Raw genomic sequence first — 14,276 nt, 5'->3', positions numbered from 1 at the left:
ATGGATATATTATATAATAAAATGTTTTACTGAATGCAGTTGTTTGCCTTGTTAATTTTGCACTATTGACCAAACGTCTTTCTTGAATTAAAATGAGCAGTTACTTGCACTCATTGATATTCACTTGTTGTGCATGCTTATGTGAATAACATAAGATAACATTAGGATGTGTGTAATTATGACCATAGAACCAAGAGAAAATATTAATGTATACATACTGTAAATGTATTCTATGTTATGGGAGCAATCCCCTTTTCCTCCAAAAGTGAGCACAAAAAAAATGATTAATGCAGTCTCTCCATACCACTTTATCCTTTTCAGGGTAACGGGGAACCTGGAGCCTATCACAGGGAGCATCAGGCACAAGGCAGGGTGCCAATCCATCACAGGGCACAATTCAAACACTACAGACATGCCAATCAGCCATACATGTCTTTGGACTGGGGGAAGAAACCAGAGTACCCGGAGGGAACCCCAAAAGCAATAAGAACGTACCAACTCACGCACAACGGGAATCAAACCCCCGATCCCTGAGGTATGAGGCGAACGTGCTAACCACTAAGCCACCGTGTGGTGTGCCTGCCCTCACTCCCCAGGGGGAAAAATGCTACTGCAAATGTAGTCAGCGTAGTAAACAAAGCACATTATATGTTAATATTTAACGGAAATTTCTGCAAGTATAGTCACTGCTGCTGTCTGTCCGGTTTAAACACATAAACAGGTTGACAGCGCGGATTTGGTTGGAACTATTCAGAGCGACATGAACCACGTGACTGCGTTGCGGTGAGTTCAAAGCGTGTCGCAACTCTTTTTTTCAACGGCGCTGACTACAACTGTAGGGCGAGATCCTGAATTCGACGTGCTTGAAGACCAAGCAATAAAGTCAGCCGTGTGGAACCGGGGTTTGGTCCGGCCCCGAGCTCAAGTAGGCAATGTTCTTGTTTCTTTACTTTTTTTTTTGTTGTTGGTTTATTTTTCTACAAAAATAAACCAAACCTCACGAAAAAAGTAGCCTGCAAAAATTACGAATAGGCGTTGAGCGATTTAAAAGAGCAGTGAAAGCAGTTCCTGTTTCTCCTTTTTTTTTTTGAAACACACCTGGTTCAGGTAGTTTGATGACAGACTTCCAAGGGCGTTGAATCGACGCCACGGACATTGTTAAGGTAATTTTACTAGTTTCGTTTTTGAGGCTACGGTCGTTTGTCGTCATTGTGTTTTGAAAGATAATATTTGGTGTGATTTGAAATGAAAGAGGCGCGGTTACTTTTAAGTTACAAGTGGTTTAGGATTAGATACTTGAAAAGTTACTCCCTTCCGGAGTCACTGTTACTTGAGGCAGGTAACAGTGAAAGTCTGCAATACTTTGTGTGTGTGTGTGTGTGTGTGTGTGTGTGTGTGTGTGTGTGTGTGTGTTATGAAGAAATATGAAAACTGCCATAAAGATCGCTTGACGTTCGATATTTGCAACTTAAGGGACCGTCTCTAAAGTTACATACGACATACACGTTTCTCACTTCAGTGGCATTTGAAGAGAATGAATTAGTCATAAAGCCAACTGTAAAGTTTTCATGGATGTGTCAGCTATGATGCACACCTTTTTGATTTTTGCTCTAAACTGTCAAATCATTTCTAAACATTGTGAGGTTTTTATACTGTATGGACTTGTACACAAAATATACCATAACTTAAAGCTCAATAGCATTTGAAGAGAATGAATTACAGTCACAAAACCAAGTGTAAAGAGTTCGTGTAGGAGTCAGCTACAATTCACACTTAAACAGATTTTAAGTGTGTGAATTTATCCCTATTGAGCGAGACGGTGGTGAGGAAAAACTCCCTAAGATGATATGAGGAAGAAACCTTGAGAGGAACCAGACTCAGAAGGGAACCCATCCTCATCTGGGTAACGACGGATAGTGTGAAAGTAAAGGAAAGTTCATTATGGTTTTATGTGAAGTCTGATTTATTGAACTAATCCACTGTTCACTAAAGGAGACTTGAGTGCAAAATTGTACCTGGTAATTGCAGTCCTAAGGCCATCGCAGCAACCACAGAAAAAATGTCCATGTGAAATTGAAGTCCAGAACCATTTCCATGGTACTTCAAGTGGCACTATCCTTAGCAATCTCCAGGCTGCACCGCTTGGGGTCATCCTCAGTGGCAGAATGTAGCCTCCAGTTGATGAGCGCTACATTCAGAGGTAGGGCATCGGGATGAATCGGGCAGGTCTGGCAGGTAGAAAGGGTCAGGATCACTGCCATCTCCATAATATCATGTGTGGCTCGACAGAAGGAGAGAGAGAGGGAAGTAAAAAGAGGGAGAGATTGTTAGGTATGCTTATCCATTGTTAGGTATACTATCCCGTACTGGATAAGACTGTGTACTTTGCATAAAAATAAGTCTATTCAACACTGAGACCCGAAGGCTGCTCCATAACTGTGGGGCTTTGTAAGAGAAAGCTCTTCTCCCTGCTGTAGCCTTCGCTATTCGAGGTACGAACAAATATCCTGCACCTTTTTATCCAAGTAGATGTGGCGGATCATAAAAGAGCAAAGTTCGCTCAGGTACTATGGCACGAGACCGTTTAATGCTTTATAGGTCAATAGTAGTATTTTATAATCAATGTGAAGTTTCACTGGGAGCCAGTGCAGTGTTGATAAGATCGGAGTGATGTGGTCATACTTTCTGGTTCTAGTTAGGACTCTTGCAGCTGCATTCTGGACTAACTGGAGTTTGTTTGTGCTCCTACTGGAACATCCAGACAATAATCCAGAACGTTACAGTAATCTAACCTAGTGGTGATGAAAGCATGAACTAATTTTTCTGCATCATGTAGAAACATTATATTTCATATCTTGGCAATAGTTCTGAGATGAAAGAAGGCTATCCTAGTAATATTATCTACATGAGCATCAAATTAAAGTCAATAATCACTCCAAGGTCTTTTACTGCTGTACATGACGAAACAGAAAGTCCATCCAGAGTTACTATGTAATCAGTAAGCTTACTTCTAGCTACACGTGGTCCTAGTACAAGTATTTCTGTCTTATGAGAATTAAGTAAAAGGAAGTTATCCAACGTCTAATGTCTTTTACACATTCCTCAATTTTATTAAGCTACTGTCTGTCGTCTGGCTTTGCTAAAACATACAGCTGTGTATCATCAGCATAACAGTGGAGGCTAATTCCATGTTTACAAATAATTTGACTTAGAGGTAGCATATATAAACAGTGGGCCTAAAACAGAACCTTGTTAAACACCAAACTTTACCGTGGTATGTGTGGAGAAGTCTCCATTTACATCTATGAACTGATAACGATCGGTCTAATAAGACCTGAGCCAGGAGAGGACCGTTCCCTTAATGCCAACAACGTTTTCTAGTCTATCAAGGAGAATAGTATAATCAGTACCATCAAAAGCTGCACTAAGGTCAAGTAACACAAGCAGTGAGGCACCACCCTGATCAGAGGCCAGTAGTAGGTCATTTACTACTTTAACTAACGCTGTCTCTGTGCTATGATGAGGCCTAAATCCTGACTGATACATCTCATGAATGTTGTTCCTATGTAAGTACGAGCATAGCTGCCATGCTATAACCTTTTCTAAGATCTTGGAGATAAAGGGGGAGATTTGATATTGACCTATTGCTGGACAGTTGACAGGGGTCAAGGTCAGTTTTTTTTAATCAGGGGTTTGATAACTGGTAGTTTAAAAGATATGGGTACATAGACAGTGCTAAGGGAAGAATTTATTTTTAGAAGGGGTTCGATTACTCCTGGAATAATGTGTTTGAAGAAACATGTACTTAAGGGATCTAGTATACAAGTTGATGAATTCACTGACGAGATTAATGAAGCTAGTTCGGTCTCTAAGTCGAGTAAAACATTCTAATCGTTGATCAGATATTGCTATATCATCTACAGGGTTAGTTATAATACTGTCTGGTTTTAAATTAATAGTCGTAATTTCATATCTAATATTTTCAACTTTACCAATGAAAAAAAATAATGAAATCATCACTACTATATAATGATTGTATGCCTGTTTCTGTAGTGGTTTTATCCCTACTTAATTTTGCTACCATGTTGAATAGAAATCTAGGGTTGTTTTTGTTTTCTTCTATTAAGGTGGAGAGAGAGACTGATCTAGCAGCTCTAAGAGATTTTCTATAGTTCAGTAGGCTCTCCTTCCATGCTGTTTGAAATACTACCAATTTGGTTTGAAGCCATTTATGTTCTAATTGTCGTGTGGTCTGTTTTAAGGTACGTGTTTGATCGCTTTTTTGACAAGTCCTAGTTATCTTTTTTAAATGCCCGAGTAGTGTTTACTTTAAGTATTTTTTTTACATTACTAGATATTGTGAACCAATAAATCAATATATATAATATGTGTTTGAGAGATAAAGATGTATAGATGCACCTATACTAAATTTCTCAGCTGATACCGCTAACTGATTATTCAGAGTGATATCGGCCGATACCGATAGTTCTGCCTTTTATACCTTCTTTTAAGTTAATAATAATTAATTCCACAATTCCGAAAGAAATGCAAATAAAAACTTTATTCTCTCCATTTCAGCAAGTTGTTTGACAGTAACTGGTCTCATAAACAGAGAAAACATTACTCTAATTAACATTAACACATGAACTCAATTCTGAAGATTAAAGTAAGATTTCTTAACTTATTGAATGTTATTAATTCATATTAACATTGACTGAATTCTAAAAAAACTATCGGCCGATAGCGGGGAAAAATAGTCTTTATACATCAGTGCAACCCTAATATATATCTCTCTCTCTCTGAACATAAGTCAGTAACATTGACCAACAATATTTTATATACAAATATTTTTATTCAAAGATTGAGCTCAATTAATTAAAATTAACAGATAAAACAAAAAAGTTAATGAATGATAACACCCATTCAACCATCTGTCCACATTTCTCTTCTACTTTTCATCTTTGTTTCTCCATGTCTAGCCTATGTCCTGATCTATCTGCCTTTCCATATCGCTATCTCTTTAGTTCTGTTTCTTTTTCACTATTATAGGTGATGTTTTCAGTATAATAATGAAACGGTTTCAGAACACACTAATTTGCTGCACAATGAGCAGAAGGCACATGTTTGAGATTTCACTTTCAGCCTGCAACCCCACTTGAACATGGCCAAGAGTTTTTGAGTGTAGAAGTCCAGTTTTTGCAAAAAGGTTTGCTCCAGGTGAATTGTGGTTATCCTCCTCAAGTCATCCTTCTCAACCAACTCAACCATCTAAGATGGTTTAAAACAAAATGTCACATATTAGAGTGATTGATTAAAAGTATGTCAATCTTTGAATATTTTCTACACTTTGTTGTATGGATTCAACTTATTAAAAAAATCAAATTACACTTTTTTTTTTTTGCCAACCATGTACATACCATACTGATGAGATGAAATTTTAAATTAATTTTGAGTGCTGAAATTCGATTTCTGATAATCTTGCAGCCATACTTGAATAAAGCTCTACACATTGCGATAAAGACAAAGGATATAAGAAGAATGGAGATTTAACTCTGATTCAAAAAAGAGCTGGCCATCTCTTCATGAGGCCTTTGACAGCAGGGCAGTGCTTTAATGACCTCTAATCTTCTAGATGAGAGAGTCTTCTCCATTATCTAACCAATGAACTTTTTGTGGGTTTTCTTCTGAATTTCTTTAAGTAGATCAACTCTCAACTTCAGCCTTCCTGGGCGAGCCTTTTCATTTGTCATCTTTGTTTTCAAAGAGTTCACCTCCAGCTCTTTACAACAAAGTTGACTGCCTCTTAATTTCGCTTGATAATTGCCCATCTTATATTTTATCCTCTATTACCATCCATACTGTCCATTAAATGACCCTGGCTCTTGGAGGCATGGGTACTTTTCAATAAAGATGTATACTACATTCATAATTTGTATACCTGTTGTAACAAAATATTGTCTGTGCTAGTGTCTCAAGGACACTACTTGTCACTCTTGGATTGTTCAAGAGGGTGCTGTCCTTTTGGTAGACTTTGTTTCCTTCCACAAGAATGAGCTCCACATCAAAGAAGAAGTAGGTATTTAAAACTTTGCTTGCCACATTTGAGAACGGCATGATGTGGCACTTTCAGAGGAAGACAGAATCGTGTCCTGAGAACTGCACGACCTGAAGTCATATTCATCTGGTAGAGTGTGATCCTTCCACAGCACTGAGGTTTAGGCTGATTGGTTCATTTTGTACCACTTTTAGAGTACATTATCTTCCATTTAGTTCTATGTGAAAAATCTGGCCCCTGAATTCCATGTCTTCATACATCAATAAAGCAGTCTGGAATATTAAATGTCCTTGGATAATGCTTTTTAAGGTCCTGAAGAGTACTGGGGATGCCTGAGGGCAGAACCAGTTTGCGGATGTCATTCTCTTAAACAATTCGGAGCTTTGCTGGGGTACACATTCAGAAAGAGAGAAAAAAAATTAACTCATGCTTTTCATATAAAAATACTGATACAGTACAGCATTAACGTTTATAATCATGCACCTAAAAAGACAGGCAAATTTAATGCTTCAAAGTAGCCACTTGTCTTCCTGCAATAGTGTAAGCAGTCAGGGGATTGTAATCAACAATTGTTCTCTGCTCCAGTAACTGCATGTTGCCTGTGTGATCCAACTTGTAGCTCCTGTGGTGCTCATTGTACTATGTGCTTAGTAGTCTGACAACAAAGGCCAGTTCATCACAAACCAGGATAATCTGTAACACCTCAGCAAAGTCTAGCAAGTTTCCAGTGGAACCATGGCATACCCTGGTGTAGTAGAAGGCAGTAGAGCATGGAGCGTATTGTGCTGTTTTGTCATTAAATCCCTCCACATTTTGGGAGCGCGTTCCTATAGCTCTGTATCAACCAATCAATCCAGGACTTTGAGGCTGCTTTTTTTTTCTAAATTTGCGATGCAATTTGCAGAGGATTTTATGCTTTTTTTGCAGAAAACTATTTGAATTGGTGAAATTGCAGTTGCATGTAATTGTTTTGCATGGTTTTTCACAGTGATGTTTGTTGGGTAAACAAGACCTTTTAGCTGCATTCATTAGTGTTGGGTCCGAGTCCACCTTTGTCGAGTTTGAGTTGAGACCAAGTCCTTAACTAGTCGAGTCCGTGTCAGAGTCCAAAAGGGGCCGAATTGGACTAAAGTCCGCATCCTTAATGGCCAAATCGGAGTTGAATCCAACTGAGTCTAGAAAGTAATTAAATTGAAAAAAATTTGAAATTGCAATTGTAAACGTAACACTGAGCTGTTAAATTAATATTTTAATCTTCACAAACTAATTGTCATTTAATATTTTTATTTCATGTCATCAGCACCTCAACTAGTTTCCTATGAAAAAATGGTTTCAAGGAAAAAAAGGTATATAGAGTTATATGTAGAATTTATTACATTGCAAGTGTATTAAAATACAAATTAACCTGTTTTGTTATTGTATCACACTATATTGTGTCCTCCAGTTCGTGTTATTTGTTGCCTCTTCTCCCACAGTTATATAGGCTGAGAGAGTATAGAGTTCTTGTAACTTTTTTCATTTTAATAAAAAAAAAAATCCCTATCAGCAGGGTTTGATATTTATTACATTATGTAGTACATTTCACATTTGACATGAAAATCAAGACTGGAATCACCAAATGCTAATGTTTAGGGGTGGGCGATATGAGCGAAATCTTATTTCATGATAATGATACGTTTTCTCCGGTAGGTCGTTCAGTTGTGTTCAAGTAAGAAATACTACAGAAATTGAAAAAATTATAAGGCCAGTGCTCGTCAACACCCTTTAAGCATTGATTCTACAAATGCTGCTTATGGGCCTTGGTTAGTGCTGCCACTGTGCCCTCCATATCTAAATAACAGCATTCTATTATTTACTGTTATACTTAAACAATCGTCATTATCTGATCCACTTACTACTGTCCTGCTATCTTTTTTCCTCATTCTCTTTTTTTTATCTTTCTTTTTTCACTTTCTGACAGAAACGTTGATGGGAATGACATGGGGCTCCTTTCAGGAGGTTTCCAATGGTCATGTCATTGCAAGTCATCCATTGTCACTGCGGTTGCCACATTTTGAGACATTGCCATGGAGTAATGTTTGTCGGCCCTTGGAGGCCTCGTGATGGCCTGTGGCCCCAAGCAGTTGCCTGCCTTGCCTGTTCACAAGCTGCACCCCTGCTTGTTATCTTAATTATGTTATTTATTTTTTTTATCTGTTTCATGTTACACAAGACACAAACTCAATTACCAAATTTACCTGAGTGCGTGACGAGTCAGAGTTCTTCATAATTGGACTCGAGTCCGGACTCAACTCTACCCCAACTCTAGTACTCCTGTCCGAGGGATGTGAATTAAAGAGAGCTTTTGACTGAATGCGCTTTGTGATGATGTCACAGGATGAGTCTTGGTCCAAATCTGCTGAAAATCTGGGGTAATTTTGAATAATTCCAAGCTCCTCTGAATATTGCGAAGTTTGCTTGATTTTGTGTTAATTTCTGCAATTGCAAAATCCTGGAAGGGCTGAATGAACAGAACACTGCAAAGGCAGTCATGGATTTTAATCAGATTAATAACTGACTGTCTTATAGACATTGTGTTGTTTATGCTGAGTCTGCAGCGGGAGAGTGGGGGAATAGCAAGTTATAACGAATACCTTATAAATGATTAGTTAAATGATTCTCTCTCTCTCTTTGTCAAAGTGAGCTGAAAGAGGATGTAGGCCATTCACTGAAAAATGATTCAGTGGTTTAGTCAATATTACATCACTGCACAAATTAATATTTATTTTCCCCATTCCCTTCATTTTCCAGTAACTGTTTTAGTTCGCTCTCTTTGTGTTTCTCAGTCATGTGTATGGGCTGTGTGCATGCACAAATTGATTACTTTTGGTGAATTCACGTTTTCTGTATATCATCTCTCTCTCTTCTCCCAGACGAGTACATTTTCCCTTCCGATGGCTTTATTTTGTAAGTCATTTGTAATTTATTTTTGTTAAATGGCTAACAAACTTCTCATACAACTCAAACCAGCAATGGTATAGTCTTTATAATGACTAAATTGGCAGGATCTAACCCGTCACAACCACATAATCAGGTTGGTGTGGGGCGGCGCGGGCACGTTGTGTTGGAGTTAAATTTGTGTGCTTTCATGTTGTTTGGATTCTGTTTATTATTAAACTTGATGTTCAGCCTTTTCCCGCCTCCTCCTTGCCAGTCCTTGAAGGTTGTTATAAAGGTTCCAAAACCCAGGAAGGAGGAAGGACGCGCCGCTGTGGGAGGATCTCTGAGGTTGCCGGGAGGATGGAGGAGAGCAGAAATATAGAAGCCATGCCACAAGATGCAAATCACTCATCAGCAGTACGAATCACAAAAACCGATTGGAATTCACAAAGAAATACAGAGATAAGCCACAAGTTCTGGAACCAAGATTAGCCTCTACCAAAGTCATGGAAAGTCCAAGGTGTGGAGAAATAAAGGATTGGCTCATGATCTAACACATACAAGCTCATCTGTGAAACATGGTGTAGGTAGTGTCATGTGCTGTGGCTTGCATGGCTGCTTCTGGAACAGGCTCACTAATCTTTATTGATGTTATAACTCATTATGGTAGCAGTGGAATGAATTCAGAAGTTTACATGAACATTTTGTCTGCCAATTTACAGAGAAATGCATGCAAATTAATTGTGGGACCTTTATCATGCAACAAGACAATGATTCAAAGCACACTGCCAACTGAAGAAAGGACTTTCCCAGGGGGGGAAAAATTGGAATGTTATAGACTTGCCAAGTCACTGACCAGACCTTAACCCAATCGAGCATGCACTTCACTTCCTGAAAAGGAGACTAGAGGGAGAAACCCCCCAAAACAAACAACTGAAAGAGGTTGCAGTTAAAGCCTGGAAAAGTACCACAAAAGAAGAAACCAACAATTTTATGTCAATGAGCCGCATGCAACCAAATATTGTGGCAGCAACAGTCTGACTATGAATGGGATAAAGTGCAGATATGTGCAGTTATTTGTGCAATATAATGCTGTACAACTTTAAGCTGAGGTAGTTGTATTAAAATTGCCCACATACATGATATATTTATAAATACAGGGTAATGTAGGATAAAGTGGTTACTGAAGCTGAATTAATAAAATATGTATTAAAGAAACGAATGTAGGTGGTTAGAGTGTTGTGTAAGCAAGTACAAGTTCTAGTCCTTGGTGTGAGGGCCCTGAATGTCCTGTGGGAAGAAGCTCCTCCTCATTTTCACTTGGAGTGGAAGCGCTTCCCTGACCATACCAGAGAGAAGAATCCATTGTTTGGATGGCTGAAGTCCTTCGATATCTTCCTGGTCTTGATCCGGCACTGCTTGCTGTAGATTGACTGCAACTCAGGGAGCTCAGTGCAGGTGATGTGATGTGCTCAGCTGCTCTCACAACCTTCTAGAGAGACCTCCTATCCTGCTTGGTGCTGTTCCCGAACCAGGATGTGATGCTTTCTGTCAGGATTCTCTTGATTGCGCAGGTGTAAAAGTTCCTTGGGGCGGCTATGGCTCAGGTGGTAGAGTGGGTTGTCCACTAATCATAGGGTTGGTGGTTCGATTCCTGGCCCACATGACTCCACATGCTGAAGTGTCCCTGGGCAAGACACTGAACCCCAAGTTGCTCCCGATGGGAAGTTGGCGCCTTGCATGTCAGCTCTGCTACCATTGGTGTATGAGTGTGTGTGTGAATGGGTGAATAGGAGACAGTGTAAAGCGCTTTGGATAAAAGCGCTATATAAGTGCAGACCATTCCTTAGAACCTTAGAGGGCAGTTTTAAGTCTTTCATGTGTCTAAGGTGGCAAAGATGCTGCCGGGCTTTCTTCACCATGGTGTTGATGTGACGGGTCCTGTGTGATTTGAACACCAAGGTACTAAAAACTGTCCACTCTCTCCACTGGGGTCCCACTGATCGTAAGACAGATCTTAGTACTTGATTCATGTTGACGTCACTATCAACTCATTTGTCTTACTGATGTTCAGGGGGAGGTTGTTGTCATGGCACCAGTTCTCCTGGATTTTAATCCCCTCACAGTAGGCCTTCTCATTATTATCAGAGATCAGGCCCACCAATATAGTGTCATTAGCAAACTTGACAATGGTGGTAGTGTTGAAAGTGGCCACACAGTCACAAGTTTACATTGAGTACAGCAGGGGGCTCAGGACACAACCTTGGGGGCACCAGTGCTGAGGATGAGGGAGGGTGAGACATGTCTGCCAAACAGCATTTTAACATAATTTCCCTTCCTGGTGTCCAGATGGCTCAGGGTTGTGTGTAGGAGGTATATGATGGTGTCGTCGGTAGCGTGATTTGGACGGTATATGACCTGTAATAGGTCCAAGATGTCAGGTAATGAAGAGATGAAGTTTCTGACCGGCACACATGAACAGGTACATGTATTACATTAATCATGTACAATTAAATACGGTGCACATGGATTTAAAATTGCTTTATGTCACACAAAATATTCTGGGATAGATTCAGGGATAGATAAGGGCCAGTGTGGGAATTTCGCCAGGACATCGGGGTTATATCCCTACTCTTTACGAGAAGTGTCCTGGGTAATGTTTGGCATGCAGGAAAGTCTTATTCAAAGTGGTATTGTATAATATTATGTAATGTCACGTTAAAAGCGAATGATGACTGGTCATTTTACTATCTGTCAGACATGCGTGTCATGTCTGAGTGGGCATTTTAGCCAGAATAAGGAAGAGTGTTTGGCTCATCTGCCAGAGAAGCATCCGCATTCACCATTCTGGAGGATGGTGGTTTTGTAGTCCATTATCATTCTCAGTCCCTGCCACAGGCTCCTAGAGCCACTCTCTTGGAACTGTGACTATAGTTTTCCCTTGTAGCGCCTCCTTTACCACTCTGCCCACATCGTAGGATGTAGCCTTGTACTCGTCCATGTTCCTGTTGGCAAGCCCTGCTTTATAGGCAGCGATGTGAGATCTCAGCGCATAGCAGATGGATCCTTTCTCCCCTGGTGAGACAGGTGACGTGTTGGTGGAAGTTTGGCACTGTGTGTTTGAGGTTGGTGAAGTCCTTTGCTACAATGAGCACATCATCCTGGTGATGAGTGAGAGCCTCATGCAGTTCACATAAATGTGTCTGTGTCTGTGACTGAGGTGGAATATAAACAGCACTATGGCTGAGGTCAATTCCGGAGGAAGGTAGAAAGGATGACATTTGATGGATAGAAGTGCCAGGTTGGGTGTGCAGAAGTGTGTGAGGGGAACAATGCTTGCACTGTTACACCAGCTGCTGTTCACAATCAGACAAACTCCACTGCCCCTTGACTTCCCAACTCCATTGTTCTGTCCATGGGGTAAACCAAGAAGAACTCAGCTGGCTTGATGGCATGGTCTGGTACCGCTGGATTCAGCCATGACTCTGTGAAGCAGAGGGCATCACAGTCTTGAATGTCCCTCTGGAAATTAACTATGGCTCTGAGGTCATTGAGCTTGTTCTCCAGAATCTGGACATTGGCTAAAAGGATACTAGGCAGGGGAGCATGGTGTGCACAAGCCTTCAGCCTGTTCGTGATGCCGGCTTGCTTGGCCAGCATTGATACAGTGTGAAGAAAAACATTGATAGGTGAGTGGATTTTAAACCAATAGAAATAAGAGTATTTCTTTTGCAACTGATAGTAGCCATGGTGAGGAGAAAAAGAGGTTAAATTAAGGAAAATTGCAAAAAATAAACAAAAACAAAGTATGATTGGAGCAGTTGTGATGGCAGCCAACCTCACCAGCGCCATCTTGGAACAACTCTTCTCATATCCATCTTTTTATTTCAAACCCAAATGAATTGGCCTTGCTGTTCCAATAGTTTTGGAGGGGAGATATACAGTGGTGCTTGAAAGTTTGTGAATTTTCTATATTTCTGCATAAATATAAACCAAAACATCAGATTTTCACACAAGTCCTAAAAGTAGATAGAGAACCCAATTAAACAAATGATGCAAAAATATTATGCTTGGTCATTTATTTATTGAGAAAATGATCCAATATTACATACCTGTGAGTGGCAAAAGTATGTGAACCTTTGCTTTCGGTATCTGGTGTGACCCTCTTGTGCAGCAATAACTGCAACTAAACATTTCCGGTACCCGTTTCAGTTCTGCACATCGGCCTGGAGGAGTTTTAGCCCATTCCTCAGAGCATAACAGCTTCAACTCGCATGAACTGCTTGCTTCAGGTCCTTCCACAGCATATGTATTGGATTTAAGGTCAAGACTTTGACTTGGCCATTCCAAAACATTAAATGTATTCTTCTTAAATCATTCTTTGCTAGAACAACTTACATTTACATTTATTCATTTAGCAGACGCTTTTATCCAAAGCGACTTACAAATGAGGAAATACAAGCAATGCGATATTAAGCAGAGAACAATACAAGTAGTGCTACCATACAAGATCTGTTAATTGAGAGTAAGGGTTTTTAATTTTTAATTTTATTTTTTATATGTATATATTTTTTTATGGGTTGGTTAGGTGTTCACGGAAGAGGTGGGTCTTTAGCTGTTTCTTGAAGATGGTGACAGATTCTGCAGTCCAGATTGAGGTTGGAAGTTCATTCCACCACTGAGGAACAGTTAGTTTGAAGGTTTTTGAAAGGGACCTTGAGCCACGCTGAGTAGGTACTACTAAGCGTCGGTCGTTGATTGATCGCAGATTACATGAGGGAACATAAGCCTTCAGAGAGAATTGAGGTAGGAGGGTACTCTTGTGTGCTTAGGGTCACTGTCTTGCTGCATGACCAACTTTTCTCTTGAGATTCAGTTCATGAATAAATTTCCTGATATATTCCTTTAGAATTCGCTGGTATAATTCAGAATTTATTGTTCCATCAGTGATGGCAAGTCGTCCTGGCCCAGGTGCAGCAAAACGGGCCAAAACCGTGATGATACCACCATGTTTCACAGGTGGGATAAGGTTCTTATGCTGGAATGCGGTGTTTTCCTTTTTCCAAACATAATGCTTCTCATCCATCCACAAAACATTTTTCCAACAGCCTTCTTGGTTGTTTAGGTGAGCTTTAGCAAATGGCTGGTGGGCAGCATTGTACTTTTTGGAGAGCAGTGACTTTCTCCTTGCAACCCTGCCATGCACACCATTATTGTTCAGTGACTCATGAACATTAACATTACTCAATGTGAGAGAGGCCTTTAGTTGCTTAGAAGTTACCCTGGGTTCCTTTGTGACCTC

The 14,276-nt window shown here is 40.0% G+C and overlaps 1 protein-coding gene across 4 annotated transcripts in view; it reads left to right on the top strand.

The window, feature by feature from the left end:
* The first annotated feature begins 836 nt into the window (after positions 1–836).
* tmem51b (transmembrane protein 51b) overlaps positions 837–14,276 on the top strand; it is a 30,142-nt gene continuing 16,702 nt past the window's right edge. For 2 of the 4 annotated variants that reach the window (XM_053653258.1, XM_053653256.1), the window contains exon 1: positions 837–925. The gene's annotated coding sequence lies outside the window, so the exon portion shown is untranslated. Of the gene's footprint in view, positions 1,164–14,276 lie in introns of all 4 variants that reach the window. The other 2 variants (XM_053653255.1, XM_053653254.1) reach the window with 1 other exon arrangement.

This window comes from Ictalurus furcatus, chromosome 21 (assembly GCF_023375685.1).
Source record: "Ictalurus furcatus strain D&B chromosome 21, Billie_1.0, whole genome shotgun sequence".
Classification (NCBI taxonomy): Eukaryota; Metazoa; Chordata; class Actinopteri; order Siluriformes; family Ictaluridae; genus Ictalurus; species Ictalurus furcatus.
Note: the sequence above shows the minus strand (reverse complement) of the source record. Positions and strands in the feature narration are given on the sequence as shown.